This window comes from Hakea prostrata, chromosome 4 (assembly GCF_041222555.1).
Source record: "Hakea prostrata isolate BN-2017 chromosome 4, UWA_Hpros_2, whole genome shotgun sequence".
Lineage (NCBI taxonomy): Eukaryota > Viridiplantae > Streptophyta > Magnoliopsida > Proteales > Proteaceae > Hakea > Hakea prostrata.
The window spans coordinates 55674930-55682627 of NC_142603.1; positions in this window are offsets into that span (position 1 = coordinate 55674930).

Below are 7698 nucleotides of genomic sequence, written 5' to 3' on the forward strand. Positions count from 1 at the left end.
GAGAAATATCTTCGGCATAATCATTCATCGTCATGGTTGCAATCGTTTGCGAAAGAAGACGACGTTGGGTTTCGCTCTTCCGTCGAGATGAATAGACGTCTCTTCAATTTAGGTTTATAACTTATTATTAAATTTTATATATTTTATTTTTTAAAATAAAATGAAGAAATAATGGACCGATTTGGTTTAACCATATCGGTCCATTATTCAAATCGTCACTGAATGTTCGAGAAATATTGGCCTAAAGCCAGCGGCTGAGATTTCAGCCGCAGACACGTGGCAGCCATCCAGAGCAGCCTCTAGGTTTGAGGCCACAGAAGATTAAAACCCATCCCCACTAATACAAACTCGCCAGCAGGTAAGACTCATCACTCACTATTGAGCTTGAATAAACTTTCCCGCCTCCTCTGCAATTGTGAGCTAGAGAGCTAGAGAGCTCTCCAACTCGAGCTCTAGCCTCCCCATCTCGAATCTTATTCTAACTTGATCGTCAGAGATTGATTGCTGATCACTCTGATTGGCTCAATGTTTTAACGGTTTGTGCTAGTGTTTGTAGTGCTTAGGCCTGTTCATCGTGAGGAAGATCTGAGAACCAACACTAATCCGAGCCAATTTAAATCACTGAGCGTTGGTCTTGTGGAATAAACATTAGGGAAGATTTTACACCAACATGAACCATAGGAGGATTCGACGAAGAAAGAGTGTCACCGAATGATCTCGACGAGCTCAAGGCATGCATCGAGTTAAGTTCTAAATTGGATTCTCTAGATCTAGATCCTCAGCTTTAAGATACTTTTTCCAGCTATGGATTACTCTATGTTTGTAAACAAGCAATACAACGATACATTTCCAAATCATCATTTTCTATTACGCCTACGGAGTATGATGCCTGTTATGAATGTAACTTGCTAGTCTCCCAACTCTCTAAGGAGACTAGCGAGAGGGGGGAGTTAGAATTTAACTTCTTGTAAAACTCTTACTCCTTTCTATTTAAAGATAATAAAACCTCACCCCAAAAGTAAGTTGGGGTTTTCTTGCCGTGGATATAGGCTTCACAATGAATGCCGAACCACGTCAATTCTTAAGTTCTTGTATGAATGTTTATGATAAATTCAACATGGTATCAAAGCAAGGTTCGATAGATTGTTGTCGAGTTGTGTGAAGATCTAGAATCGTGAGAAAATATGTGGCAGGAGAACAATGAAGGTTTTGATTGATTGGTCAAAGGTACGATTTTAAATACTAGAATTGTGACGTTTCTTTTATTTATTTTCCTTTCTTTTCTTTGTGTTTTGTTAGATCGGATCAAAAGAAAGAAGAAGAAAAATTTGAAAGGATCTGGCTTTAGATCGTTGATCCGGCTTTTTGATCGTTAAAAAAAAAGAAACGATCCTGTTTGAAATTGTTGAAAAACAAAAAGAAAAAGGAGGACGGAAGAAGAGACGCCCATCCAGTTTTTGGATCTTGTTTTTGAATTTTTTTTACAAGAAGGTTGTAATGATTACTTTTAAGTAATCCAACTTTTTTTGTGAGTGGAACGAATGTGTGAAGAAGTGAAGAAAAAAAAATCGATGGAGGAAGAGAAAAAAAAAGGGAAGAAAGAAAGATATTTTGTTTTATTCAAATTGGTACCGTACAAGTTGTTTCCACAGGATTTTGTGTGAAGGTGTTTTGTACGGGATTAAGTGGTTTCAAGGTTTTTGGGCGTTTCAGACTCAGTGGAAGTATCGGATCGAGGAGATTTTGCTCTATTGGTATATGATATTATGGGTTCGTACGGAGATCTTCCCATGGCAAGTTCTTTAGCAATACAACACTCTCTTGGAAAAATTATACCTTTACTGCAGAACTTCATTCAGTCTCATGGTACTACTCTTGCTCTCTCTACTTTTTAGAATTCATTTATAGTAGATTCGGGTGCAACTGACAACATGTGTCGATCTACCACTCTTTTGTCTGATTTGAGCACTGATAAGTTACAATCTTATCCTCCTATTACTGTTGCCAATGGTACTACTGTCCCAATCCAAGGTCAAGGGACATTGAACTTATTTTCAACCAAGACTGATTCATTATTTGTGCCATCGTTATCTGTGAATTTGTTATTAGTTAGTAAAATTACTCCGAGTTTAAATTGTAATGTGATTTTTTCAAAGGACAAAGTAGTGTTCCAAGACAATTTAACAGGGACAATGATTGGTGAAGGTAGACTGCAAAATGGACTCTATATGTTAGATCCTACAACTAGTGCATTGACTTCTATGAGTAATCATGAGAAATCTCAACTTTGGCATTGGTGTATAGGTCACCCTTCTGATAGGATTTTACGATCTTTAAATCCTGATTTATTTTTTAATTCTACTGGTTGTGATGCCTGCCATTTTTCCAAGCAACACAAATTGTCGTTTCCACATAGTACTCATGTTTCAAATGCATTATTTGATCTAGTGCATTCTGATGTTTGGCATTCTCCTATAGACTCTAGAGATGAATTCATATATTTTGTTTCATTTGTTGATGATAAATCTCAGGTTACATGGTTGTATTTATTGTCTTCCAAGAATGAAGTACTATAGATGTTTCAAGAATTTTGTCAGATGGTTTTGACTCAGTATTAGACTCGCTTAAAGTTTTGTGAACAGATAATGGGATAGAATACACCAATAGGCCCTTTCAATCATATCTCAAAAGTTTGGGAATCTTACATCAAACTTCATGCGCAGGCCCTCCTCAACAAAATGGGATTGCTGAGCGCAAAAACAGGCATTTACTTGAGGTGACTCGATCTTTGTTTTTTCATGGGAATCTTCCCAAGACTTATTGGTCAGATGTTGTTAGCACGAGTTATTATTTAATCAACCGTCTACTTAGTACAGTTTTGAACTTTAAGATACCTTTAGAGATTCTATATGATCGTCCTATCGTGATGTCTCATCTTCGAGTTTTTGGTTGTATTGTTTATGTTCATGCCCAGGGTGGTGATAAACTTGATCATCATACTCGCAAATGTGTGTTTTTGGGATACTCCTCTACTAAAAAGGGTTACAAGTGCTTTGATCCATCTACTGGTAAACTTTTTATTTAACGGGATGTGTCTTTTGATGAAACTCAAATGTTCTTCTCTAGCAGGAATCAAACTCAAGGGGAGCTAGATTACAGGGAATTTGTTCCTGTCCCATTACCAATTATTTCAGACAACATGTTTGTAAGGGGTGATGCTAATGAAGACAATGTTATGGGCGACACCACTAAAGGTAGCACTATTATAGGTGATGTCATTGAAGATACTGACGAGAATCAACATGGTGAAGCAACTACAAATGTACCTACTATAGGAAATGATACAGTTGAAACTATAGCGCAATTACCAATTCGCAGATCTACTCGGGTCTCTCAACCTTCAGTAAGATTGCGCGAGTTTACCACTTATCATACAGTTAAGTTTCCAATCCAATCTCATATAAGTTATGATAATATCTGTAATACCCCCCGTATTTCTAACCCGAGATCCGTATTCCAGGTCCGAGAACCCGAAGGTCTAGTCGGGTGAACTTGTGGAGTATCCGGATTGAAGCCCATGATCCATAACCAGGACCCATGGATCTGGATCCTTTATCGGAAGAGTCTGTCTTGGCTAGAGCGGGGATTTCCGGAAGTCAGATGTTGTTCAGAGATGTCCGAAATAAAGGTAAGATCTCCCCCATCTCTTATTTAGGGCTAGGTTGGCCTTGAGTATCAGCCCCTAGTAAAAGCACCCTTGTATGGCAAATTATATGGGGGCGGTTACTAGTGGCGGTCGCTTAACCTAAGCGACCGGCCCAAGCGACCGCCCGGTCTGTTTTCAGGGATTTTGCCCTATTTTGCCCCCAGACTTCTATAAAAGGCAACCTCCGTCTCATTAACGATTATTTTATTCGTGGTTGCTTATTTGGGAGTTTAGACCAACGGGGAAGATCCGAAAGAGTCTCTAGAGTACTGACAGTGGCTTGGAAGATTAGTTCTCTTCTTCTCTGGCTTTCTGGTGTGAGGTATTGAACTATCCCTTCGTTCTTTACTCTCTTTTCTCCGTTAGTTTGGTTTTACCCTTTTTCCCTCGTCTATGTGATTACCCCTTGGATATTTTTACCCTCTTTTTTTAATCTACTTGAGATGGAATAACCGTAAACGGAACCCTACTTCCATGAGATGGTAAATCCAATCAAGGAGAGGGTTAGGGGTAATCTATTGATGATAGTGGATTATTTTTCTCTTACCCTTTTGGCTTAGGGAGTGTTTAATTCGAGATTTAGGATGAGATTACTCGAAAACCGGATTGAAATCGAGTAATCAGAAGCCTGAGTTTCGGATTGAAACTCACTGTTTTTGGGGCGGTCACTAGTGGCGGTCGCTTAACCTAAGCGACCGGCACAAGCGACCGGCTGGTAAACAGTGACCAATTGGATTTCGGTTCTTATTCAAATTGATTTATGTGACTTATATATTCTAATAACCCTGTGTTTAGGTGATTACTGTTTAAAAGAAAAGTCTACTAATAGTTACTGGATTCCATTTTACGGACGTTTCAGTTATATGCAAGTTAGGACAGTCTATCTTATCTATCTACATATACTTGAACATGTTAATCTGATACTTGTTAGTCTTGATTTATATTGTTATATGCTGCTGTAGTTGTATTTATTTCTAATATACTACTGCTGTTTGCTTTGATTTCATAATTACCTGGTGAATTGTGAATGTTATATGATTATGGTAATTGGTTTATGATTATGATAGTTGAGGTGTTCCTTTTGGGATATCCTGGTTGATGTTATCAGGAGGCTGTGGAATGGGACACATGCCTGCTGATACCTTCAGCACTCTCATGATTAATTGATGACATTGTTAGGATGAGTCTAGATTGCATGGCTAGGTACCCCACATGCTACTACCCTTTCGGTAGGGGGATTGAAACCGAGTGACCCGTGATGACAGTGACGTGACTTGGTGGTCCACTGTTGGTCATGAAATGGTAGGGTTGCATATGTTAGGGTTGGGCTCATGGATGTCCAAGGACCGGACCGGGTGTCGTGAGGAATCATGAGAGCATCCGCCCCAATAATATGTGGATGACCATAGGGTTAAGGAGTATAGTCCAACAGAGGTAGCCAGTCCGTGAGGATTCTTACTCCTAGGTTGCGAAGGATACTGAACCGAGTTGGTTGGTGCCATAGGGGATGTATCTGGACTTCATGTAGACATGTAACCATTATGACCTTGCATTGGATTAGAAACCCCGACATGCGCCAGTACTCATTACCAATGGTCGTGGTGAGAGAGTGTGGACTTAACCCCTAACCATGGTTTGTGAGCCAGGTGTGGACTTTCCCTTTTTCCCTGGATCCCTACAGAGGTAACCAGTCCTTGCCGGATCAGAGTGATGAGACTTACCCAGAGGAGGGCTGGTGTTTATCTTAAAGCATGTCAGCTATTAGAGACTTGCATAGTTAGAAATCATAGTATCATTCATGTTTTGCATTCATTCATATTACTGTTGTATCATGGCATTTTTGGATGATGGATGAGATATATGATTATTTCTTACCGAGTTCTTTAGAACTCATTCCTTTATTCTTTGTATGTTTTTAGCCAATACAGAAGAAGGATTTATATTTGAAGATGGGCTGGTTCCCTATGAAGGAACCGTCCCGTTTGAAGAAGATGTGGCACCGCCAGTGGGAGATGGAAATAGCATGTGCGGGAGTTCCTGCGGCTGCATGGAGTGCGCTTATCGCACCGGTTGATGTTCAGAGGCGAAAGGTGGTCAGGCAGTTCGCACTGAGACTGGAGAAGAATTGGAGAACCCCTCACCTTATTAAACTGGAGTCTAAGTTCATTGACTTAGAGAAACAAACTGGAAAGAAACTGATATAAATACTTTTGAATTATTCCGCTGCTCTCATTTTTGTTTTATTCTTTATTCTTTATTTCTTTCCTTTGATATTGGAGTATTTTGGGCTCCTGTAATTCATTTAATTCAGTTATTGAATATTCTTTGCTCATGATTATCTATATTTGTCTTAAATATTGTTGATAGACTAAAACCTTGGATCTTGTGACGGATCGCACCCACGGGTTGTCGGGCGGGTAACCGAGACCGACGGGTGGGGTGTGACAATATCTCCCCTTAATATTTTGCATATCTTTCGGCCATTGAAGACTATAAGGAGCCGACCAATTTTATTAAAGCTAAAAATTCATTTAAATGGGTGAAAGCTATGAATGAGGAACTAGAAGCTCTTCATAAAAATAAAACATGGATATAGTGCAACTCCCAAGTGGCAAACATCCAGTTGGATGTCGTTGGGTCTATAAGACCAAGTTCAAAAGTGATGGGACTCTAGAGAGATATAAGGCAAGGCTTGTTGCCAAAGGATATACTCAAACATATGGAGTTGATTATAGAGAGACATTTGCTCATGTAGTTAAAATGAATACTGTAAGAGTGTTGATGTCAGTTGCCGTTAATTGTGGATGGCCACTTTTGCAAATGGATGTGAAAAATGCCTTTTTACAGGGAGACTTATAAGAATAAGTTTATATGGAAATTCCTCCAAGCCACCCATTAGAAAAACAAGATGGACTTGCTTGTAAATTGAAGAAAGCAATATATTGGCTAAAGCAATCACCACGAGCATGTTATGAAAAGTTAAGTACAGCTCTTATTAGATTTGGATTCACTAGAAGTGGATCAGATTCCTCCATGTTTGTGAAGAAAACCTCTACTGACACAACAGTAATTTTAGTATACGTGGATGACATTGTAATCACTGAAGATGATCATGAAGGAATCAATACCTTCAAAGAATATTTGAAGAAGACCTTTGACATCAAGGACTTGGGACAACTACGATACTTTCTTGGAATTGAAGTTGCTAGGTCTAGTAAAGGATTATTCATCTCTCAAAGGAAATATGTTCTTGACTTGTTGAAGGAAACTGGCAAATTGGGTGTGAAGCCAGCCAACACACCTATGGATTACACTTGTAAGGTTACTAATGATGATTCTCCATTGCAGGATAATAATTGTTTTCAAAGGTTGGTTGGAAAATTGATTTACTTGACCATTACTAAACCTGACATTGCATATGCAGTGAGCTATGTCAGTCAGTTTATGCATAGTCCTACCAAAGGGCACATGGAATTGGTTAATCATATACTACGTTATCTAAAGTCTTCTCCAAGAAGGGGCATTTTCATGAAGAATAATGGACACACAAACATTGAAGGATATGCCGATGCAGATTGGGCTGGCAATCCTACTGATCGAAGATCAACTACTGGCTTTTGTGTATTCGTAGGAGAAAATTTAGTTTCTTGGAGAAGTAAAAAACAAAATGTTGTCGCTCGTTCTAGTGCAGAAGCAGAGTACAGAGCAATGGCATTTGCCACTAGTGAATTAGTCTGGATTGGTGCCCTACTTCAAGAATTGGGGGTGAGAGGTTCTAAAAAACCCATGAAGTTGTTCTGCGACAATCAAGCGGCTACACACATTGCCTCTAATCTGGTGTTTCATGAAAGAACTAAACACATTGAAGTTGATTGTCATTTTGTTCGTGAGAAGGTACATGATGGAACTATAGAAACCCCTTATGTAAGAAGTGAAAATCAGCTTGCAGATGTATTCACCAAAGCCTTGTCAAAGGGATTGTTTCAAATTGC